The 26,277-nt window shown below is 41.9% G+C and overlaps 1 long non-coding RNA gene across 1 annotated transcript in view; it reads left to right on the top strand.

Annotated features, from left to right (window-relative positions):
* Positions 1-25,263, top strand: part of LOC311515466 — a 62,309-nt gene extending 37,046 nt beyond the window's left edge. Inside the window, exons 3-4 of the long non-coding RNA XR_014710149.1 lie at positions 24,330-24,414; positions 25,119-25,263. This is a non-coding gene — a long non-coding RNA (uncharacterized lncRNA). The remainder of the gene's footprint in view (positions 1-24,329; positions 24,415-25,118) is intronic.
* Positions 25,264-26,277: the final 1,014 nt, after the last annotated feature.

Here is a 26,277-nt window from a genome sequence, read left to right as displayed (position 1 = left end):
TATTAAGACTTATTCATTGAGATATAGTAATACAGGATGACTGATGGGAAAAGATGTTCAGTGTAACCAGGATGATTCATGTGAAGATATTCTGCATTACTATATACATTACTTTGAAGAGTCCACTTCTACCATGAAGCTTCTTAGCCTTATCTTCCCATTAACATTATCTCCCCATGCTCTTGCTTTTAAATTTGTGCCACTGTGACATACCAGAGTGCGGTTCCAGATCATTGAGGGCTTATGTCACCCTGCGTGGCAACTTTGGGTGCCTTACAATACCTTTCTGATAAGAGCTCCCACCCCAGGCCACTCACAAACAGCCTTCCAGCATGCAAGTCACACACTTTGGGTGAAGGGTTCATGTTTAGTTATTCCACCTGGAAGCAGGCAGGGCATACCCTGACTGTTTTGTAGAAGCAATGCACACATTGCTCTATCCAAGGACAAGGGCTAGATATGAACCATGAGAACTTGATTGTTGGGACAGTAACTGTGGGAAGCTTTCTTAGCCTGGGCTCAAGGCCTGAGAACCAGGATTGTAGTAGATAAAAGATGGTAAATAAGTATATTAATCAACGTCATACATTCCTTTGTGTATCTTTTTGTGGTAGCAGTGTGTAATGCTTAGGGGGGAGAAATATAATAAAAGGAGAAGGTGGAAGGCGGGGGGCAGAACAGCCCATCTCAGCTGACCAGCCTGCTTGCTTGCATAAAGCTGTGTTCTGTCTCATCATTGAACTGCCACACTTTGGGTGTCTGTGTAACTGCAGCCTGCCACCACTCTCTGGCTCTCATCATCCTTCGTTGTACTTTAGGGTGACCCCAACATGATCCCAGTCCTGGATTTTGTGTATATCTTGTACTGCCAAACCCTATACTGGACAGTCCAAATATATTAAGTCTACTATTCCTTTAAGGAAATAATATACACTAGGTTGTTATCTTAACTAGAGTTAATTTAAACATGCTGGGATTAGATTAAACAATAAAAAATATTAACTATCAAGAGAGAGATTTTAAGTGAGTACAAGCAATGAGGCATAACAGTCAGAAATGGTTACAAGATAAAATACTTTCTAATGCCTAGTTTAACAAATTATACTAGATTCAAAGCAAAGTGTCTCAACACACGCTTCCAACAGCATTACTCACCAAACTTTCAAGTCAGGACACTCCTCCAGAGTCCAACAGCTGTTTCCTTTTTTCTTCTGAGATGCATGAAGAGAAAGAGGGGTATTTTGAAAGTTTCAGTCCCTCTTTGAAAAGCATTTCCTGCTGAGAACCAAGAGATGGGGGGGTTCTTCTGCTGTTTCTTTGCCCCTCCCACACTTTCTTGCCAGAGAATGGCCACTTGATAGGTGATGGCCTATCTGCTTTGTTGACACTTGGTTAGGGCATCAGCTGCTTCCCTTTTTCTTTAAGAAACTGACTTAGCCACTCCCAAGACTTCTCTGGGAAACACACTTCAGTCATGATTTCAGTATGTGTTCATAACTTTGCACCTAATATTGCTATATGCATTTTACCATGATACTACTGATGAGCAAAATAAGTTTTCAAATGATACCTCAGAAGGCAGACTCTGTGCAAAGATTACTACAATAGTGCATAGGGTGTGAACACAGTGGTTCTCCCATGAGACTTTGGATTCTCCGTGGTTATCTGGGCCAGTCACCTCCTGTAGCTCCTCCAGTTGCTGGAGTTCAAGCGGGCCCAGGGAGGTTCTGATTCCCGGCATAGTCAGGGGCTCTGGCTAGCCCTCCACAGGAGCTTCCCAGACAGGTCCTTCCCCTGCAGCCTCCAGCCCAGAATGAGCTGGGCTTCCTCCCTTTATACTGCTTGGGCGTTTGGAGCATGCCCAGTCCCACCAGGGAGGCAATAATATGGGCTTAACCCTGCCTGGACTAGCGCGGGATAAGCAGACCCCATCGCACACTTCTTAAAACAGGATAATTTATAGCAATAATCCTCCACTGCTGGTAGCCCATACTAAGGTTCTCTGCTCTCTATTTATCTCATGAACATTTCATATTGTTTCATTGTCTGGCTCTATTGCTTGAATATAATTCTTTCCCAATTTCCATAAACAAATAAGATTTTTTATTAGGCCATTTGAAAGATGCCTAATACTTTAGCTTCTAATGTACAAGATCTCTCATTCAGTGGAGCCATTAGTCAACAATGAAGCAATTATTTAATTTGCAGGGATAAATGAGATTGCATAATATTTACATAACTAATCCATATAAAAGGAAATCATTTCATGACAGAAATATTATGGGTTTGATAGTGATAAAGAACACAAACATACTTTGTTTTTGTAAAACACCAAGTACATAATTAAAGTACTTACAAGCCTGAAGGTGAGATTGTTGCTTGAGACCTAACTTATTTACCACTGATGAAATCAATACTTTAATTGAATAACATTTGATAACATTGCATTAATGTATTACCTTTTCTCTCTATGCCTTCTCCTTTATTGGTTAATTATATAGTGGCAACTTGAAATGTATCCTCCAAATACGAAGAACTGTGTTTGAATAAGAAGACTGTTAGAGCTGTGCACCTTCTATTGTATACTCACAGGTAGCCTTTGAACATGCATATTAAGTGGAAGAGCAGTTAACTCCCTTTATTGGGAAGTTCAAATGCCATTGGCCCATGTTAGAACAGGTTTTTATACAGATAAGCAATTGGGTGGTCAAAATTGGGGACACAAATTTGGAGGTAGCCTTCAAAAATGTGGTCCTTAAATGTCCAAGGAATTTTCATAAAGTAACTGATCAAAATGTTGGAGGCATTCATGATGTATTGCAATTCCAGCCTAGCAGTTACTCTTTATTTAATAATTATACTTTGCACTCACTTTCCATCCAAGGACCTGTAAGCACTTTTTAAACAACAATGAAATAAGCCTGAATGAAATTTCCTCTGTAAGGAAAAAATGAGGCACAGATGGCTTCTCCAATGCCTATGGCATAGGTGGAAATCAAACACACATCTTACCTCTTAGTCCCGCGCATTAACAATGAGAAGAGCATTGCCCAGGGGAAAGAAACATTGTATTTTTGAATGATTTAACAGGGAATACCTCTATGCTATATGATGACAAGGCTACACAGGTATAATTTATATAAACATATCCAAAGGGCATCCAAATTATTAATATTAGATTTTAAAAAACTTGGCATCATTCAACTCTTTGCAAGCTTCACAAACTTGCATTTTCAAACAGTTAGTGACAACCCATGTTTTTTAAATTTGAGAATATTAAATTAGGCATTTTAATCCATATTTAAGATCTTTTATCTTCACAGGTGTCAAGCAGCTATAGAAAAAAATGGGAGTTGGGGCCAAAGAAATGAACCACTTTGATGCTTAAATAGGGTTTTAGGTACCTTATGTTAGGTGCCATTTTTTCCCAACAAGATGGTGAAGGGTAGGGTTCTTCCATGGTGATAGCTTACATGACAAGGACCATGTTATTCTTATATAATGTCCTAACTGACGTATTTGGATTTAGGATCTTTAATTATTTGTAATATTCAAATAAGTAGGTTTTCTTGATTGTTTTGTTATTCCTTGTCTGGTCACTGTTCTGTGAGTGAGCTTTTTTACAGCCTGGGATAAAGATGATAAAATCACAGTGGACTAACTAACCATTCCCCTGAAATTAGGGTGCCTAGTTAAAACAAGAAACCATTTGGGGCAAAGATGAAGGTGTGAAGCAGTACGGAGCGGGGTGGATTGACTGGGGAATGTCGTCTAGTTCTACTGGGACTGTTTGCGTTGGGGATGGGATAGCAGGGGATGAGCCTGTAACCTGAGCCAGGAAGGGAGTGGGGCCAGGTGACACCTTTGCCCAGGAAACTGGACAAAGGCAAGAGGAGAGAGCCTGCTGGAGGGGTTTTGGTTTCAGTTTTGTGCTGGGTGGTGGAACACAGGGAGCTCCAAGGCTGGGGTCTAAGCTCCCAGCTTCCCAGAAGAACTTGACTGAGGTTCCTGGTTGTACCTACAAGCTCTGTTTTAGACTGTATTCCTATTGTCCAATAAACCTTCCGCTTTACTCGCTGGCTGAGAGTCACTGTGAATCCCAGGAAGAGGGGTGCAGGGCCCTGACTCCCCCACACTCCGTGACAGAAGGATAAGTCACAAACAGTTAATCCCAGGCATTTATCTTAATGTGCCTTAGTTGTTGTCTATTTCGTTAGAGAGTGATGCATTGTTTCCAACAAGGGTATGCTTATCTGTGTAATTATGTTTTGGCAGATTGACTTTCTAAACGGCCAGCAGCTCTGCTTTTTGTGGAAGCAGTCTGGATCTCTGGTCTATTATGTTTCCTGCTATGCCAAATATCTATTCGGAATACACAGTTGTTGGCAGGCAACATAACAATTCAAGAGCTGAAATGATAAGGTCAAGCCAACAGACTTGTTTTTCCTTTCCAGGATTCTAATGGACAAGTCTTATTAACCTTAAATGGCTCAATGAGGTGGTAGCACAGTATTAGAGGCATAGATTGCTCCGCCTGTGAATGGCATTACAACAATCTGAACCACATTTCTCAAAAGGTTGATGCCTGTGATACCTTCAGTCACAGAATTGCTGTTGCCACTGCTGTGAAACCCTGGAGTACAACAAGGAAGTAAAAGTTGCTGAAGCAGCTGCCTATGCTCTGCCAATTGTTCTTCTATCTTTTTTTATGCCCAAATTTATCTATGTATCATTTCACAGAGGATGGGGGATACATAAGTCTTGAATGTTTGATCTATTAGCACTGCAAGCACCTGATGTATCTCTTATCTGAAACGTTCTGCTGGCACTTGTTGCTTCACATATATTTAACGTACCCATCCATACTTTTGTAATAAGTATTTTATCTTCCAGAGGCATTTTAGTTCTATGATCTGACTTGGGAAGGAGGACACAGCAGACAGATTTCTTGTGTAGATCTCAAGTGTCATACATCAGGTTCCGGGTAGCTGGTGGGCAATATAGGAATAATATGGGCTCTAAATTTGATATTTAGGGTGTCAACAGAACAGAAAAAATACCTTGAGTGACTATTGTACCGTGGTTCTGCATGCTGAAGGAACACCCAGACGCTGGAACTTTTCACTCTGGATTATGGCATAAATTTTATCATGTCCATTATTTGCCTCTATATTGACAAGATTCCTTAGTTACATAAATTACACCTGTAACTGAAGCTACAGCTTTCTCAATTTTTTGGCATGAATGACATACTGTATAATCCCATTGTGTGTACTGCTGGCTGATGTCTAGGACTTTCTCATATATCACAGAATTTGATATTTGTTTTGACAAGCGCATTGCTGAAATTGTCTTTTGATCTGTCTGCTCAGGTTGTAGACTTCTTATTGAAAGTATAGTTGCCAGCCTACTTCTGCTTCCATCCCCATTACCTATATTAATATTGTTTGCTGAACACAGGTAGCATGCATAGGTCTGTATAAGACACAAAGGAAAATGTATGGTTCCTGCCCTGAAGAAGTTGTAAATATTATCTTTGGGACAACCAGTAATGCTGATGGTAGCCACTTTCTTAACAGGTTTGGCTCTGCAGAAAATAGAGGGGGAGGTGGTTCTGCAGAAAATTTCCTTCAAATTTTTGACTTTTCATTACCAGAAAAAAAGAGAGAGAGAGAGAGAGGTCCAACCCCAAAACATCTGGGCTTCCAGTTTTCTGACAAAAAATAAAAATCTTTAAAGGAAAGCGGACACTTTCCACAAACACTTATATAACTGAAAAAAAAAAAAACAATTTTCCAACAAACAGAAAAAGTTTTGACAGAAAATTTCCAGCCAGCCTTTCTGAAATCACCACAGTCTTGAGGATATCCTAGAAAATGCATCCCCACAACTACTGAAAGCCCAGAGAGTAGGTAGGTGCTCTTGAAGATTGATTCAATCTATGGTTTGCTAGCGGAAAGTTTCATCTGGCAAGAAAGAATATGTAACAAAGGACATATGCAGTTTGTATAGCATAGAGACACAGATTGGGTGCTGCTACTCTGTCTCCAGAAGTGGGAAAAATAGTGTATGTATCAGCTGGATGTAGCTATTGCACATAGTTTTGGAGGGCACTGTTATTTAATGGCATAAATATTTCTTTAGTTTAAAAAGTCAAGACAATGAAAGAAACTTCTCATTTCAGTGGAATGAGTGAAATGTTTTCCACTGACTATAGAATTAACAAACTTTCTAGTTAGTTTTTCGTATGGACCTGAATCCCCAGTGTCTCAAGATGCATCCTTTACCAGAGAGAATCAGCGCAACTTCTGATCTAATTGACTTGTGTTCCCCTCAAAAGCATACTCGGCCATAGGTAATCCAGCATTCTGTGTGTTTCTGATGGATGGCGGATGTTCTTAGAAATACATTTTAAAATGCAGGCTCATGTAATCAATATATTCCTGCTATGCACACATGTGGTTATGAAATGGACAACTTGTTTAATGTTTACAGAAAACTGGTATTTACTGTTAATTCTGTGGACACTCATCACTGTAGTATCGAAATACCTCACAAACATTAATGATTAAGTCTCAAAACAGTATTATCTTTAATGTATACAAGAGGAATGTAGTAACTTGACCAAAGTCGCACAAAAAGTCAGTGACAGAGCACAGAATAGAAACCACATCTCTGAAATCATGGTCCTTTCACCTTAAACCAGCCTTTCCCATGTGGTGTGGTATGTCCTGACCTACCAGTATGTTGCAGGAAGGTTCTAGGTAGACCATTATATCCAGGGCCAAATTAAGCAGTCACTATGCCCAGGCCTATGCAAACATATACCTCTCCCAGCCTGGTACAGTGGGGAAGCCCCAAAGGAAAAGGAGATTGGGAGAGCATGCTCATCTCACACTCACTTCACAGCAGTGGCTCCTATTCCATGGGTCCAGCTCCACATGCCAAACATTGTGACCTGGTGCACAGGGTCACAGCACCACTCAGGTTTGGCCTGGCCATCTCTCTGTTATAACACCACTTACTTAAATTTGCCCCCTGCCCAGCGTGTCCCCTGTGCACTGGGCTGGGATTAGGGTTGCAGTGTTGGGATGGAAGATATATGTAACCATGGGCTGCAAAAAAATGAAAAAATGCAGTTGGTGGATTGCCTTGGAAACTACTCCCTTAACCTAACCATCCTTCCTGTGTAGGATAACTTAATGCAGGGGTTCTCAAACTGGGGGTTGGGACCCCTCAGGGGGTCGCAAGGTTATTTCATGGAGATTGAAAGCTGTCAGCCTCCACCCCAAACCCTGTTTTGCCTCCAGCATTTATAATGGTGTTAAATATATAAAAATGTGTTTTTAATTTATAAGAGGGGTCACACTCAGGGGCTTGCTCTGTGAAAGAGGTCACCAGTATGAAAGTTTGAGAACCAGTGACTTAATGGATTTTCCAGACATAGATCAGATGACAAAAAACTAATTTGTAGCATATCTCAGTCTCTCTCAAAGTACAATCTCTGACATTCAGGTAGGTGTATTAATTGTCAGAGATAAGGGCAAATTGCATTTCTTTTTTCAGCAACACTGTTGGTCAGAGACCATGGCGATTGTTAAAAAGAGGTCTCCAAACATGAGTACATTCAGTTATAAATGGAATGGTTGAAAAAGTTCAGTAGCTCTTTCAACCAGAATTTGTATAACCCCTCATTAAATAGAATTAAAATAAATATACTGAACTGCAGGTGGTAGTTTCCAATAGATTAAAACCAGTAAAAATTATCCATTTGAAGAAGGTGTTAATTTAAAATTCAAACAAGGGTTTACTTTCTCAAGTTATATTCTGAAATTAAAAAGACACATCAAGTTCTTCAGTGACTAGAAATTAGCACTTCTTTATGCAGGATCTAGGGTAATGTCACATTTAAAATGTTTAATCATTTAGAGATTAACTACACACATACACACAAAACAAAAAAGTTGTACAGTTTCAGGATGATGATAGGCAGCCTTAGGTTTTTATTGTCTAGTTTCTGTGGGTTTTAGACTGTTAGGATGTAACTAAAATATTTGTCATGGTGATAGTGTTAGCTTGTAGGGAACATTTATAAAATGTGGATATAATTTTGATAGAATATTTAACGATGGATAGTAATATTGTATTATTGTACTGTAGTATTTGGTGAAGATTGTGACTATTTGGCCATGCAGGCATTCCCATCCTCCTTTGTGACCTACTTGGATCATGGCTCTGGCCACAGAGGAGCAGGGTAGAGCTGGTTCCCTCGGACCACTACTCCCCCTGACAGCAAGTGAGAACAGAGGTTACAGAGTGGGTGAAACCTTGAGTCCATTTTCCAATGTGCCTGTCACAAGAGCTGAGCTGCTTGGAAGGCGCTGTAGTAAATTACTTTCCTCCTCACTATCCCAGCCCAAAGAAAGGGGAGGGACACCAGGGAAGGAACTAGGAGTGAGTCTTAATTCCTTCCCTGGGCTATTTTTGAGAGGGGGCAACTTTAACCATGATTCCAAGGGCTACTTTCCATTGCATCAATAGTCAACAGTCACTTAAAAAACTAGCCCAATCTATTTATTTAACCTTTTTTTAACAGGTTGTTCTGTACCTTTAAAAAGAATCACTATCGAGTATAATTAAATGATGGATGTTAGCAAATGTTGGCAGCCAAATCTTACAAATTGTTCAGATTGGCTTGGATTTCTGTTCACTGAAGAGTTTATACAAATAGTTATGATAAATACAAAGGATTAAGTTGTAAGGAGGCTTCTAGTGTGTTGCTGTAAGGATTTGAGAGAGTAAACAACACTTCAATGAAATTCACGGATGGTACTCAAGTTTGTGAGACTGTCACCCTCAGAAATATTAAAGAGTAAGTACAGCAGGAGCTAAGATTACTTCCCAACTGGAAAAGAAGGACATGCAGCACAATAGACACACAGCTCTAACATGGCTGCTTGAGGGGAGCAGTTGCTTATATCTGCACATATAAAGGACCAGCAGTTCCTCAAATGGAATTCTGGGGAAAAGGTCCTAGAAAAGTGCAATCCTGGGGTGACTTGGTAAGATCAAGGCATTCACAGAGGATTCAACATTTGTGTGTAACAGCCTGTATGGACCTACTTGGTAACCCGACCCAAAGCCCATTGTAGACAAAGGAAAGATGCTCACAGACAAGTGAAATTAAATGGCAGAATAAATGGCCACACTGGGGTACTGCCATACACTAAAAAAATTAGACCATTGGAAAAAACGGGAAAGTTTTAAGTTTAATTTAAACAATATTTGTGGTGTGACAGCACATGCTTGTTTCTTCACTGCAGGGAAAGATTACAGGTGGTCATTCTTCAGCCCTGTTCTTGCAGCCTGAAACTTCCAAAGCTTGGATGTCTGTCAGGATAATTATCCCCTGAATGTGCCTGGGGCAGCAGCTCCCTCCCCTGACTGAGCAGCCCTGTGTCTACTGGTGCATATTTGCTGAGCAAAGAATAGGCCAGGGAGGGGAGGAGGGAGAGGAGCAAGTGGTGTCACTCCCAGCTGGTGGTATGAAACTTGGCGGGGGGGAGGGGGGGGAGGGTGGTCGAGTCCGCCCTGCCCCTCCTAAATGGTGTCCCTGGTGCATCTATGTAGAATGTCTGTCAGGCTGGGCTAGAAGTAAGGGTTGCCTTTTAGGGTTGCCACTCTGAGGTACAAAAAAGGGACATATCTCAGCTGATGAAGGGGAGCACAAAAAGAGGAGGGAATAGAAGATGGCTCCCAGGAGTGGGAGCAGGGCCCCAATGAGCAGGAACAGCAGCCACCATAGTGAGGAACAAGGTGCATTGTAGCTGCTGCCTTGAGCTCTTTTCCCTGCCCTCAGCGGCATGTTGATCAGGTATGAAGTAGGGGCTACTTCATGGAGCCTGCTGGGGGGTCACAGAGCAGATGGGAGGGAGGAGGAGCAGTAGCACTGTGGAAGACCAGGAAGACAAGATCCCCAGGAGCAGCCTGAGAGGTGATTCAACTGACAAAACCCAGGACTTTTAAAGGTCTGGGAAGACTCAGAGATTTCCCTGGACAGCTATGTCAAAAAAAGGATGATCCTGGGAAAACCAGGGCAGGTAGTAGCCCTAGTCTCAATTTACAAATTTAATGAATAAAAAAGCATTTCTAGCACATGGGTATAGTTTTCTATGGGTATGTCTACACTACAGAATTAGGTCGAATTTATAGAAGTCGTTTTTTTAGAAATCGGTTTTATATATTCGAGTGTGTGTGTCCCCACAGAAAATGCTCTAAGTGCATTAAGTGCATTAACTCGGCGGAGTGCTTCCACAGTATCGAGGCAAGCGTCGACTTCCTGAGTGTTGCACTGTGGGTAGCTATCCCATAGTTCCCGCAGTCTCTGCTGCCCATTGGAATTCTGGGTTGAGATCCCAATGCCTGATGGGGCAAAAACATTGTCGCGGGTGGTTCTGGGTATATATCGTCAGGCCCCTGTTCCCTCCCTCCCTCCCTCCGTGAAAGCAGCAGCAGACAATCATTTTGCACCTTATTTCTTGACAGGTTTCAGAGTAACAGTCGTGTTAGTCTGTATTCGCAAAAAGAAAAGGAGGACTTGTGGCACCTTAGAGACTAACCAATTTATTAGAGCATGAGCTTTCGTGAGCTACAGCTCACTTCCTCAGATGCATATCGTGGAAACTGCAGCAGGCTTTATTTCTTGAGTTACCTGTGCAGATGCCATACCACGGCAAGCATGGAGCCTGCTCAGGTAACCGTCACCATATGTCTCCTGGGTGCTGGCAGACGTGGTACTGCATTGCTACACAGCAGCAGCAACCCCTTGCCTTGTGGCAGCAGACGGTGCAGTAGGACTGGTAGCCGTCATCGTCAAGTCTGAGGTGCTCCTGGCCACATTGGCCAGGAATGCCTGGAAAGACATGGGTGCAGGGACTACATTAGAAGTGACTTGACCAGGTCATTCTCTTTAGTCCTGCAGTCTGTCCTACTGAACCATCTTATGGTGAGCAGGCAGGCGATACGGATTGCTAGCAGTCCTACTGCACCATCTTCTGCCGAGCAGCCATGAGATGTGGATGGCTTGCAGTCTTTCTGCACAGTTTGCTGCCAGCCAAAGATGTAAAAGATAGATGGAGTGGATCAAAACAAGAAATAGACCAGATTTGTTTTGTACTCATTTGCTTCCCCCATCCCCCCTCTAGGGGACTCATTCCTCTAGGTCACACTGCAGTCACTCACAGAGAAGGTGCAGCAAGGTAAATCTAGACATGTATCAATCAGAGGCCAGACCAACCTGCTTGTTCCAATAAGAACAATTACTTAGGTGCACCATTTCTTATTGGAACCCTCTGTGAAGTCCTGCTTGAAATACTCCTTGATGTAAAGCCACCCCCTTTGTTGATTTTAATTCCCTGTAAGCCAACCCTCTAAGCCATGTCATCAGTCGCCTCTCCCGCCGTCAGAGCAACGGCAGACAATCGTTCCACGCCTTTTTTTTGTGCGGAAGGCAAGCATGGAGGCCGCTCGGCTCACTTTGGCAATTAGGAGCACATTAAACACCACACGCATTATCCAGCAGTATATGCAGCACCAGAACCTGGCAGAGCGATACCTGGCGAGGAGGCGACATCAGCGCGGTCACATGAGTGATCAGGACATGGACGCAGATTTCTCTCAAAGCATGGGCCCTGCCAATGCATGCATCATGGTGCTAATGGGACAGGTTCATGCTGTGGAACGCCGATTCTGGGCTCGGGAAACAAGCACAGACTGGTGGGACCGCATAGTGTTGCAGGTCTGGGATGATTCCCAGTGGCTGCAAAACTTTCACATGCGTAAAGACACTTTCATGGAACTTTGTGACTTGCTTTCCCTTGCCCTGAAGCGCATGAATACCAAGAGAGAGCAGCCCTCACAGTTGAGAAGCCAGTGGCGATAGCCCTGTGGAAGCTTGCAACGCCAGACAGCTACCGGTCAGTCGGGAATCAATTTGGAGTGGGCAAATCTACTGTGAGGGCTGCTGTGATGCAAGTAGCCCACACAATCAAAGATCTGCTGATATCAAGGGTAGTGACCCTGGGAAATGTGCAGGTCATAGTGGATGGCTTTGCTGCAATGGGATTCCCTAACTGTGATGGGGCCATAGACGGAACCCATATCCCTATCTTGGCACCGGAGCACCAAGCCAGCGAGTACATAAACCGCAAAGGGTACTTTTCAATAGTGCTGTAAGTACTGGTGGATCACAAGGGATGTTTCACCGACATCAACGCGGGATGGCCGGGAAAGGTACATGACACTCGCATCTTCAGGAACTCTGGTCTGTTTCAAAAGCTGCAGGAAGGGACTTTATTCCCAGACCAGAAAATAGCTGTTGGGGATGTTGATATGCCTATAGTTATCCTTGAGGATCCAGCCTACCCCTTAATGCCATGGCTCATGAAGCTGTACACAGGCAGCCTGGACAGTAGTCAGGAGCTGTTCAACTACAGGCTGAGCAAGTGCAGAATGGTGGTAGAATGTGCATTTGGACGTTTAAAAGGCTCGCTGGCGCAGTTTACCGACTCGCTTAGACCTCAGCAAAACCAATATTACCACTGTTATTACTTCTTGCTGTGCGCTCCACAATATCCGTGAGAGTAAGGGGGAGACATTTATGGCAGGGTGGGAGGTTGAGGCAAATCACCTGGCTGCTGACACCAGGGCATTTAGAAGAGCACAGGAGGGTGTGGTTTGCATCAGAGAAGATTTGAAAACCAGTTTCATGACTGGCCAGGCTATGGTGTGAAAGTTCTGTTTGTTTCTCCTTGATGAAACCCCCCGCCCCTTGGTTCACTCTACTTTTCTGTAAGCTAACCACCCTGCCCTCCTCCCTTCGATCACCGCTTGCAGAGGCAATAAAGTCATTGTTGCTTCACATTCATGCATTCTTTATTCATTCATCACACAAATAGGGGGATGACTACCAAGGTAGCCCAGGAGGGGTGGTGGAGGAGGGAAGGAAAATGCCACACAGCACTTTAAAAGTTTACAACTTTAAAATTTATTGAATGCCAGCCTTCTGTTTTTTGGGCAATCCTCTATGGTGGAGTGGCTGGTTGGCCGGAGGCTCCCCCACAGCGTTCTTGGACGTCTGGGTGAGGAGGCTATGGAACTTGGGGAGGAGGGCGGTTGGTTACACAGTGGCTGTAGTGGCAGTCTGTGCTCCAGCTGCCTTTGCTGCAGCTCAACCATACACTGGAGCATACTGGTTTGATCCTCCAGCAGCCTCAGCATTGAATCCTGCCTCCTCTCATCACGCTGCGGCCACATTTGATCTTCAGCCCTGTCTTCAGCCCGCCACTTACTCTCTTCAGCCTGCCACCTCTCCTCCCGGTCACTTCCTGCACTCTGACATTATTTGCCTCCTTGCATTCATCTGTGCTCTGTCAGTGTGGGAGGACAGCATGAGCTCAGAGAACATTTCATCACGAGTGCGTGTTTTTTTCTTTCTAATCTTCACTAGCCTCTGGGAAGGAGAAGATCCTGTGATCACTGAAATACATGCAGCTGGTGGAGAAAAAAAAGGGACAGCGGTATTTAAAAAGACACATTTTATAAAACAGTGGCTATACTCTTTCAGGGTAAACCTTGCTGTTAACATTACATACATAGCACATGTGCTTTCTTTATAAGGTCACATTTTGCCTCCCCCCACCACGTGGCTACCCCTCAACCCTCCTCCCTTCCCGTGGATAACAGCGGGGAACATTTCTGTTCAGCCACAGGCAAACAGCCCAGCAGGAACGGGCACCTCTGAGTGTCCCCTGAGAAAAAGCACCCTATTTCAACCAGGTGACCATGAATTATATCTCACTTTCCTGAGGATAACACAGAGAGATAAAGAACGGATGTTGTTTGAATGCCAGCAAACATACACTGCAATGCTTTGTTGTACAATGATTCCCGAGTATGTGTTACTGGCCTGGAGTGGTAAAGTGTCCTACCATGGAGGACACAATAAGGCTGCCCTCCCCAAAAAACTTTTGCAAAGGCTTTGTGAGTACATCCAGGAGAGCCGCGAATGCCAGGGCAAATTAATCCTTTCACATGCTTGCTTTTTAACCATGTATAGTATTTTAAAAGGTACACTCACCAGAGGTCCCTTCTCCATCTGCTGGGTCCAGGAGGCAGCCTTGGGTGGGTTTGGGGGGTACTGGCTCCAGGTCCAGGGTGAGAAACTGTTCCTGGCTGTCTGGAAAACCGGTTTCTCCGCTTTCTTGCTGTGAACTATCTACAACTCATCATCATCATCATCTTCTTTGTCCCCAAAACCTGCTTCCGTGTTGCCTCCATCTCCATTGAAGGAGTCAAACAACATGGCTGGGGTAGTGGTGGCTGAACCCCTTAAAATGGCATGCAGCTCATCATAGAAGCGGCATGTTTGGGGCTCTGACCCAGAGCGGCCGTTCGCCTCTCCGGTTTTCTGGTAGGCTTGCCTCAGCTCCTTAAGTTTCACGTGGCACTGCTTCGGGTCCCTGTTATGGCCTCTGTCCTTCATGCCCTGGGAGATTTTGACAAAGGTTTTGGCATTTCAAAAACTGGAACGGAGTTCTGATAGCACGGATTCCTCTCCCCATACAGCGATCAGATCCTGTACCTCCCGTTCAGTCTATGCTGGAGCTCTTTTGCGATTCTGGGACTCCATCATGGTCACCTCTGCTGATGAGCTCTTCATGGTCACCTCTGCTGATGAGCTCTGCATGGTCACCTGCAGCTTGCCACGCTGGCCAAACAGGAAATGAGATTCAAAAGTTCGCGGTTCTTTTCCTGTCTACCTGGCCAGTGCATCTGAGTTGAGAGTGCTGTCCAGAGCGGTCACAATGGAGCACTCTGGAATAGTTCCTGGAGGCCAATACCTGTCGAATTGTGTCCACAGTACCCCAAATTCAACCCGGCAAGGCCGATTTAAGTGCTAATCCACTTGTCAGGGGTGGAGTAAGGAAATCGATTTTAAGAGCCCTTTAAGTCGAAGAAAAGGGCTTCATCGTGTGGACGGGTGCAGGTTTACATTGATTTAACGCTGCTAAATTCGACATAAAGTCCTAGTGTAGACCAGGGCTAAGATTTGGTCCACCTCTTTCTGGTTGGAATTCAGGTAATATTGTGCTTTATGTACTGGGTAGAAAAGAAATGAGTCTCTAGCCTGTGAGTAACAAATATTAACAATATAAACTATTGTTCAGTACTTGTATGTATGGTAATGCCATGGAGGATGATTGGGTATGTGTGTGTATAAGTATATTAAGAAAACAAAACAAAAACCACAACCACCCATGAGGGCACTACCTTAGATAAAATTCCAGACAGTAGTTTAAAATGTGTGAGGTAACCAAATGATTTTCCTGTATGGACACCTTTGAGGAAAAGAGTGGTGTCCTTTTTAAGAAAGAAAAAGATTAACCCACACTTGGCAATTCACCCAACAAGACTGGCAGTTTAATGATGAGCTCTGCATGGTCACCTGCAGCTTGCCACGCTGGCCAAACAGGAAATGAGATTCAAAAGTTCGCGGTTCTTTTCCTGTCTACCTGGCCAGTGCATCTGAGTTGAGAGTGCTGTCCAGAGTGGTCACAATGGAGCACTCATTTCCAGAAGTCAAGAGAAACAGCCAAATCATTAGTGTATGCTTGTTAACAGATGTCACTGTCTTCTCAATCACATTTCCCTCAATTTTTAATTAGCAAATGTATGTAACCAAGCTGAAACAATTATTGCCATATTAATCTGAGTTAATTTCTTAAGCAGAAATATGTGTCTGGAGTCTTGTATCAGATTGTATGCTACAATAGTTATCTGCAGTAAATTTTCTGATGAAAAGACAGCCAGCCAGATTAAAATATATGCTACATATTGCCCTTACTGGGATTTTGATTTTGATATATTGCTCTATCTCAGGCTAGATATTTGTTTTATTTCCTAGGCTGAGTTATTTTACCATTGTATAGTTAATGAAAATATTTAAGGAAGATTCAGTGAGATTTAAGAAGCTGAAATAATAGTCAGGTCAAAGTTTGAATAGGGGACTTCCATGATTAGTAGAGATACATACTTTATGTTGAAGGGACACAAACATACACTACATTAAAAGTGATCTGCAAGTGAAAATTTGTTATGCCACAGAAGATTAAAAAATAGTACCCTCAATATTTCTTTTCAGAAAATTGGATTAAAAACATAGCAATAATTAACAGAAAAGCAGCATAAAAAGTAAAAACATTAATTTCTGAAATGGCCCGATGGTATGACTGCTCCCATCATCATTTCACTGTCAGTCTGCCGCCCTCAAATGGAACTGCAGAACTCTGCAGAATTTTAGGGTCATATCTGATAATCTTGTAGGTGTTCGCGAGCATGTTGTCTCACTACTTTGCTCTTGGTTAACTTTTGTAGTGAAGAAGCCAACCATAACGTTTGTGGCAACTACTTTATGTACAACAAGCAACTCACTAACTACCTGAGATTTTCCTCCGTAAGAATGTTAATGAAAAATTTTCCACTGTGGGGGTTTACACCTTTTTTCTGAATCATTTCGTACTGGCCACTGTTAAAGGCAGAATTATCTTTGCTAGCACAAGGCTTACTCTCAGAACCCTGACTAGTGTGCCAATCCACTCTTGATAACTCACTATGCATAGTGATTGTCATCCATCAAAATAGTGGAAGTACTCTTTTTTCCCCTCTGCCCCTTTTCCTGTGTTTCAGTCTGAGCATGTATTGATGAACTGTTGCCATATCCCTGGAGCTGTTCCTATTCTTGGGAGCTTGTTTGTTTAATCTGAGCAAATGACCCAAATTAATTTCCATTGATCTCTCCAAAGCATAGATGTGGTATGCTACATGTGGGAGACTTGAGAGTACAAGACAGCATAGCAGCAATTGAGTTGTAAATATTTACCATTTCCTTTCACCCAGCCAAATTTCATTGACTATCATCTGCTCTCTCAAAACCTGTGACCGTTAACCAGGGCCCTATGTGTAATGCAGCCATACAGATGGCTACATAATTGCCCTTTTATTCTAAAGTTGTTGCTTAATTATGCTTCAGAATCAAAAGCATCCAGTGCCTGGGTAGGCAAACAGCCTGACACAATAGCTCTGAGTAAAGTATGTATTTAACCCATTCATCACAATGGGGTGTCAACTCTGAATCCAATAGATAGTTCAAATATGAAACTTGTAGAATATTTCACTGCTACTTGACTTGACCACTCTAGTAGAAACATTAAGCTAACATGATTATCTTCTATTATCAGATAGACGGGCATACACAGAGGAATGGCGTGGCTGGTTGTTGAGTAGATGGGATGGAATTCAAATTTTTGTGCCCTTCCCAACCCCAAATTTAAAATTACCTTGAGCTCTGGCAAAAATGGGTGTGGCAAAAGATATGTATGAAGAGACTCCTTTCCCGTACCAAACATTTCACTGCCACCTGGATGCTGAAATTCCATATTGTCTTCTAAATTTACCAGAGTGCCAAAGTCCTCACCAGTGAAAATGCCAGGTTTCCCATGATTTCTACAAAGCAGTTTTCACATGTTCACTTCTAAAACCTGAGATAAATTTTCATACTTGATTGAGTAAATCCTCCATTTTTTTTTCATTTAACTGAAACTGCCATAGAATTTTCTATTGTATACAGTACCCCATATTCACCACTTTTATATGGTTATGATATATGTTGTAAAAAATATGTTTTGTGAGGTATCATTTGGAAACTCATAGTTTTCCAAACATCATTATTCTGTTAAAATGTATATAACAATACTGTGTGTAAAGCCATGACATTTGACTATCTGTTTGCTATTGAAATATGTAATTTTGGGGAATGCTCACTGACTAGCTCCTCATAGACAACAAAGGATTGACAACAGTGTTAGAAAACTATTAACTCCTGAAAAAACCCTTTGCCACCAGGGAAGACTGTAAACAAAAAATTTACATGTCATTTCTGAGATGGCTCAAACTTCACGTATACGGAAGGTATAAGAAAGTGAGCCACAATTTACCTGAAAGGCGTTTCAAATTTCATGTATATAGGAGACTATTTTGTCTACACCCCAGCTGCAGGTAATCCTCAAAGAGGGGGAAAATGTATAAGAATTGAGAACTCACAACACACAAATTGCCTCTTCTCCCCCATCTCTACTCACTGCAGCAAGATTGTTTGAAAGACATAAGATGCATCATTGAACTGCGGGGGAGTGGTCCTGGTCTGGAGGTTTTTTCAGCTAGTACAGACCGGTAAAAGCTTTTGGGTGAGAGAGAGGTTTTTGTTTTGAAGCTTATGGGTCTTGATAAAGTTTAAGAATTAGCTTGAGTGTTTATCTTTTTATTTCTTTTGTAACCAATTCTGACTTATATGTCTTATCACTTAGAATAACTCAAAATATATCTTTCTCTAGTTAATAAACTTGTTTTTTTCTGTTTTGTCTAAACCAGTGTGTTTCACTGAGGTGTTTGGGAAATCTCTACTCAGGTCAATAGGGTTGGTGCATATTTATTACCCTTTGTTGGAATGACAGACTAATTATGAACTTGTACCATCCAGTAAGCTACTGAACAGTACAAGATGCACATTTCTGGGGGGTAAGGTTGGGACTGAGGGATAGGCGGGTGTTGCCTGTATCTATTCATGGATGGTTGGGTATAGCATTCATGTCTTCAGCTGAGAGTGACTTTACATGCTGGTGACTGTGAGTGAACAGAGCCTGGATGGCTCACTAGCAAAGCAGCATAAAAGGCACCCCGGGCTGGAGAGTTAAGGGGACACAGCAGTTCAAGTTGCACCCTGGGGAATGTCGCAATCTTAAAATGCTTAGGGCCAGGACTGTCCTATCAACCTCAGGAAGTCAATGGTGGAGGTTGGGAAATTGGACGGGACAAGGGGACTACAGAGGAATCAAACCAGAGACCATAAGGGGCCTATAGAAAACCCCAAGTCTCTCACCTTAGGATTTTAATATAAGTAACAATTATACCTAGCTCTTAAATAGCACCTTCACCTGTAGATTCCCTAAGTAATTTAAAACAGGAAGAAAATACCATTATCACCATTTTATAAATAGCAAAGTTACAGTGAGCTTATCTGAGGTGTCACAACAGGCAAGGAGAGTCAGGGATAGAACCTATGTCTCCTGAATCCCAGACCAGTAATCTAGCTATTGATTGATAGATCTTTCCCATCTTCACTTCTTGCACTTCAGCTGGCAATGTACATTGGGGCAGTGAATCACACATTGCTGTAAATGCAGAAGAGGACTTTTGAGTGAAGGAAATACCACATTCATCCGAGATACCTGGCATGTTATTTACTCATAGACTTTAAGGTCAGAAAGGACCATAATGATCATTTAATCTGACCTCATGCACATTGCAGGCCACAGAACCTCACCCACCCACTACTGTAATAGATCCATAACCTCTGGATGAGTTACTGAAGTCCTCAAATCACGATTTAAAGACTTCAAGAAACCGTACACAAAAAGTAATGATCAATGATTCACTGTCAGACTGATAAGATGTATCTAGTGACGTCTTATAGGGGTCTGTTCTCAGTCTGGTACTGTTCAATATTTTCATTAACGACTTGGATAATTGAGAGGAGTGTATGCTTAATGAATTTGTGGATGACACCAAGCTGGATTGGGTTTACTAGCTCTTTGGAGGATAGACTAATATCATTCTGATATGTATTGACAGGAATGTTGTATGTAAGACATGAAAGACAACTGTTCCCCTCTACTTCATACTGGTGAGCCCTCAGATGTGTCTAGTTTTGGGTGCCACACTTTTAAAAAGTTGTGGATCTATTAGAGAGTCTCCAGAGAAGAGCAAAAGAAAAAAAAAGTTTAGAAAGCATGACAAATGAGGAAATATTAAAAAAAAACCCTCAAAAACATCTGGACATGTTTAGTCTTGAGAAAGGAAGACATGGGGTGGGAGGAGAGATTGATAGCCTTCAAATATGTTAAGGGCTGTAATAAAGAGAGCAGAGATCAATGGTTCTCCTTTCCACTGAATATGACATCAAAAAGTAATCTGCTTAAGTTGCTGGAAGGGAGATTTAGGTTAGATGGTAAAACAATTCTAACTATAATGATAAGTACTGGAATAGGTTACCAAGGTGGAATCCCCATTATTGGAGGTTTTAAAGAATAGGTTAGACAAACATCTATCAGGGATCATCTAGATATGCTTGGTCCTGCCTCCGCATGGGGAGTGGATCCAATGACCTCTGGAAGTCCTTTCCAGTCCTACACTTCTATGATTCTATGCCCCATAGAAGGACAATGGGCCCTAGCTGATAACTCTGATTGATATACTGTGTAAATTGAAAATGTTAGGAGAAGCACAGCCAGAGTAACTGTTAGGATATCGATATTCAGGCCTGTCTGCAAAGGCCTGTACTCTAAGAATTTAGGTGTATTCTTATCACTTGGCTAGTGATAGAGGTATAAAAGAAAGAATCAAAATCACTGTCTGCTGGTGTAAGGGCCTTCTCTTACTGTGACAGTTTGTGGCCCTGTGCTTAGGCTCAGGCCTTTGGCTAAGCAGCAGAGGCAGCCATAAGCTGGGAAGCGAACGATCACATCCTCACATTCCAAACTAGTCACATTGAAATAAGGTGCTATTGGGCTGTTAGGCACTATCAGGACAGGATTGTATTCCTATCACCTCCAGAGAAAGGGAAGTGCCTAGAAAATGTAAAAGGAAACTTAGTTTGATAGCATCCTGTCTGGCAAGAACTCACTTATCAATAGCTGGGATGTGAAATCCTCACTTCTGCATTGTTTTGTCATTATAGTTCCCACTTTGCTGTTGTTTGTCTGTATAATCTGTCTGGTTCTGTGATTGTTCCAGTCTGCTGTATAATTAATTTTGCTGGGTGTAAACTAATTGAGGTGGTGGGATATAATTGGTTACATAATCATGTTACAATATGTTAGGATTGGTTAGTTAAATTTCAGGAAAAGGATTGGTTAAGGTATAGCTAAGCAGAACTCAAGTTTTACTATATAATCTGTAGTCAATGAGGAAGTGACGGGGTGTGGGTGGGGGTAGGCATGTGGGTGTGTGAGATGGGAACAGGGTGTGGGTGTGGGTGGGCATGTGGGTGTGTGAGATGGGAACAGGGAATGGGGGTAAGAAAATTGGAATCATGTTTTGCTAAAGGGGGAGATGGGAACAGGGAATGGGGGTAAGAAAATTGGAATCATGTTTTGCTAAAGGGGGAGATGGGAACAGGGAATGGGGGTAAGAAAATTGGAATCATGTTTTGCTAAAGGGGGAAATGGGAACAGGGAATGGGAGTAAGGAAGTTGGAATCATGTTTGGCTAAGGGTAGGAATGGGAACAGGGACACAGGTGTAAGGCTCTGTGGTGTCAGAGCTGGGAAGGAGGATACTAAGGAAGGAAACTGGAATCATGCTTGCTGGAAGTTCACCCCAATAAACATCGAATTGTTTGCACCTTTGGACTTCGGGTATTGTTGCTCTCTGTTCATGTGAGAAGGACCAGGGAAGTAAGTGGGTGAAGGAATAAGCCCCCTAACAGTAACTGTGAAACAGTAGGAAATTAATGAGGAAAGCATGTTGTCATGGTGTAAACTGCTTAGAGCAGCTCTTAATCTGGCTTTATATGTTGGAAGATTGTGAGTCTGGAAAGGCCTTTGTAAGCAAGAGGATTGGGAATGTTTTCCATTTTCCTAGAGACAAGATGTTGCCTCTCTAATTTCATGGGACCAGCACAGCTACAGCAAAATTCTGTTGTCCTAGTCATGTGTAGAGAGCCATAGATAATTGAGAGAGAGACCAGTTGATAGCCCTGACAGTCATATTGTATTTGATAATGTCACCAGGCCTATGTGAGTCATAACTGAGAATACCAAATTCAGGACAAACTGTGGAGAAATAGGGCAGACACACCCCAAAACTGGTAGTTATTCTCCTGTAAGATATACCAGACCAGCAACAAAAATAAAGTTCTGTCTGACAACACTGGCTAACTAGAAGTTAGAAATGCAGCCTCCTTAGGTATTGCAGTCCTGGATTCAATACCCAGATGCTAGACTGAATGCGTGGTAATTTAAAACCATATTCATCAGCCAAAGGGTTCTTCAGATCCCAAAGGACCAGCCACATATCCAGGTCAATGTACAACTCAGAAATTACCCATTAATCATGCTGTTGCCAGTCCTTTAGTATCTAATATCTGAAGGTTTATTTATAAAAAGAAAGAAAGGTGTGAATTAAAATTGGTTAAAAGTATCAAATAAATACACTAATTGTAAAGTTCTTGGCTCAGGCTTGTAGCAGTGATGGAATAAACTGCTGGCTTGTTAAGTCTCTGTTAGCTTCCAATCATTGGAAAGTCCTCAGTCCCTTGGTTAGAATGCTCCCATTAGTAAAAGTTCATAGGCCAGAGGTCTGAGCAGGAAAGACGCAAAATTGAGATGTTTCCAGGGGCTTTTATAGCTTCTGCCATGTGGAGAAAATCCCATTGTTTCAGTCAAAGCCCTCCACACAGCTTGTAGAAAAATACAGGTAACAAGATGGAGTTTAGTGTCACATGGCCTCGTCACATGCCTTTGCATGCTCTGCTGAGTCACAGCAGGGGACATCACCCATACTCTATTAGAACGTTCACATAAAAGTCCATCAGGTGTGGATGGGTGTTGTCCATGGTCCATAGTGAGTTACGTGTTCCTTGATGGGCCATTTAACTTCAGTAGTCCCTTCACGTTGTGCAGGCTAAATACCTTGTGAGTGTTACCACATGAGCAAACACATTTGAAATGAGGGTACCTAGTCAAGATTCATAGCTTCTGATACAAAAATGACACATGCATACAAATAGGATAATCATATGCAGCAAATCATAACTTTTCCATAGACACTTTACTGACATACGTTGTACAAGATTTGTTGCAATTATATAATAGTGATCTACATGATGATATTTTAAGCAGATAATGTCACAGATACAATTGCAGAAAACCATAACAATATGTTTTGCAATGAATGCCATGAGGTAAGTTCTTGCAAATGTACATATTCTTGACTTGTTATTAAAAAGGTGCAGGGTAGGATTTTCAAAGGCACTCTCTGTTGGCCTAACTTTCTTCCCATTGACTTCAAAACCACATCTGCATACGATTAGCAGTGAGAGGCAGTAGCCTATGGGTCTTTTTGAAAAATAAAATATATTGTGATGTATTGGAAAAAATCCTTTAATTATAGAGTTAATACAAACTCAGTGTGATAAATTATTCATAAGATTTCAGGCATCTCTAGAGAACAAGTTCCAGACTGCTCATGAGTTCAATATATGAAATGGAAATTGTGTAGACACTTTTATTTATTGCCCAATGGTTGTAGCAAAACCTTTCATAGTGAATTTCCTAACATGTTAGCTGATGGTAAAGTTCAGAAAACAATATATAATAGCTTCTGATTAATGTTTTAGAACTCAGAATATTTTAAATATAAATCAAAGGCTGTCTTAATTTTGACAATGATAAAGCAAATTTCTCATTACACTAATGAGAGAAAGAAAATCAGGATTTGGGAGATTATGATAAATAAACCACCCAACTTGTAAATTCTATCTAGCAACATTTAAAATTACTAAAGTGCAGCCTGACTGCACACTGACTAATAACAATCTGACTGTAAGATATTGCTCAAAGTAATCAATGAGAGATTTATGGTGTCCATTTTTTTGGCAATTAGGTATACATATGCAAATAAATGGGTTAGTGATACAGTTCGAGAACTATGTCCCCAAACAAAAATAAAATATTTTTAAATAAGTTAAATTTGTTTAAAAGAAGTTCTGGGTTGTTCTATACTGCAGTATGACCTATTTCCACAGGAAAAAGAACATTAGCTACGCAAAGAAAATATTTGCTTCTGCCACATTCTGAAAGAAATGCAGTATTTGCATATATTTGTGAAGAACAATATGTCTGTGTGTGCTACCATAATATGAGTAGCACAAAATCGTTGATTGAGTGCTTTGCACAGTATCCCACCATTTCAAGTCATTCATGTCCCCACAGAATGTGACCACTGACAATGTTTTGCCAGGTGTCATCAACTTTTTTACCTACTTTGTAAAACCCTTGGCAGTCCAAGTTATCTCATATTCCAAAGAGAAGAAAATTAGGCATTAAAGACACTCCTGTTGTGTGATGACTACTTGTAAAAGTTGACTTTAAATGGTGACAGCACTGATAAAATAGAGTGATCATATTTTTTATTTTAATACTTATTAATTTACAGGCCAATATTCAAGATCTTACTCAGGCAAAACCCTTGTTGAAGTAAATGAGTTCTGCCAGAATAAGAGATGAGTTTTAAAAAAAAGGTAAGGTGTATAGAATTTGGACTATTATTTTTCAGTGTATTATGCAGTAGAGTACATCTACATTGCTTTCATCAGCAATTCGGGTCTGAGCAGAGAGGCTTCCAGGGTTGCTTGGCTCTTCAACTGGTAAGATTTATGGGCAGCATGTGATCACATAATTAAAGACTGTATAATGATCATATGCACAAAGGGGGGAAATTAGGGTTGCACAGAAAACTTAATTTATGATTTCTCTTAAATTCGGAGTGGCTTTACTTTGCAATTGTAGTGTTCTTTTAATGCTGTATTTGAGCATGGATTAAATACCAAGTTGTATTCATTTCACTAACAAAATATTTCTTCAGCTAGGAGGCTGAGACAAATTGGGGATATGTCTGTGAAACATGTTTAAACTCCATTTTGTTACTGGGGCTGAGCTTTGTATTGTATCTTTCTTTGTGGATTGGACCATTCATTTTTTGTAGCAGAGGCTTGCTACTTAGTGGAAAGACTATGTATGAGAAGCTATTAGAGAGGCAGGGTGGGTCAGGTAATATTTGGACCAACTTCTGTTGGTGAGAGAGACAAGCTTTTGAGCTACACAGAGCTCTTCCTCAGAAGCTATGATAGAGCTATCAAGAGTCATCAACACTGAATGAATGTTCTACTGGAAAAATGGCCTTTCTGCTGATAGGACAATTGACTTTGAATTTCTCGCTACATAGAAACTGGTGAGTGATGGACTGGAGCATGGAATTCCTTCTGTAGAAACATGTGCAAAGAAGGGGAACAAAGACTTTTAAAAGAGGGATGCTTTTCTAAGGAAAAGATTCAGAGTTCAGACCACCATGACATGCAAGAAGACCAGGTCCTGGAGGCAGAGAAGACTCCAACAAAACCCAGGACACAGAAAAGGTGAGATCATAGAATATCAGGGTTGGAAAGGACCTCAGGAGGTCATCTAGTCCAACACCCTGCTCAAAGCAGGACCAATCCCCAAATTTTGCCCCAATCCCTAAATGGCCCCCTCAAGGATTGAACTCACAACCCTGGGTTTAGCAGGCCAAGGCTCAAACCACTGAGCTCTCCGTCCCCCCTGAACCTAGAATCTTCTGATCCATAGTCAGACGTGTTATCCATTGCGCCACTGGCCCTGCATGTACAGATCAGACCAGGGCGGTTGTGTTCAGGACTTTTCATAGATCTGTAACTCTTTAGTGCTTGCAAAAGTGTCTGTGGTTATAAAATTACTTTGCTAAGCCTGGGTTCCTTGCTTTCCTGCCACATTTCTCTGAAAAGTTTAACTAGAAACCACAACTAGATGGACTCTGGGGGGAACTGCTAAGCAACTGAGGGTTCAGGAGGGCTGTAGCACAGGTTTTGGGGTCTGAGGCTGCAGCATACCATTTCCCAGGAATGGTTTCAGACACAGGGTTTCCACCTGGCTGGGTACCTGAGAGACCCAGAGCTAGGAACAGTGACCAGTCACAGCCCAGTAGCAGCTGGGTTTAGAAGCAAACGGGCCTGGGATTGGGGTTCATTTACAACAGAGATTGGGACTGAGCCAGGTTGTAACAGAAGCCATTCAAAATGTCATTGTTGTTGTCATAAAAATAAAGGGAAGAGTAACCACCTTTCTGTATACAGTGCTATAAAATCCCTCCTGGCCAGAGGAAAAACCTTTTCACCTGTACAGGGTTAAGAAGCCAAGATAACCTCGCTGGCACCTGACCAAAATGACCAATGAGGAGACAAGATACTTTCAAAGCTAGAGGGGGGGAACAAAGGGTCTGTCTGTCTGTGTGATGCTTTTGCTGTGAACAGATCAGGAATGCAGTCTCAGAAGCTCTGTTAAATTAGTAAGTAATCTAGCTAGAAATGCAT

This window comes from Lepidochelys olivacea, assembly GCF_965140295.1.
Source record: "Lepidochelys olivacea isolate rLepOli2 genome assembly, chromosome: 2".
In the NCBI taxonomy this organism is placed as follows: Eukaryota; Metazoa; Chordata; order Testudines; family Cheloniidae; genus Lepidochelys; species Lepidochelys olivacea.
This window is presented reverse-complemented; position numbering and strand designations above follow the sequence as displayed.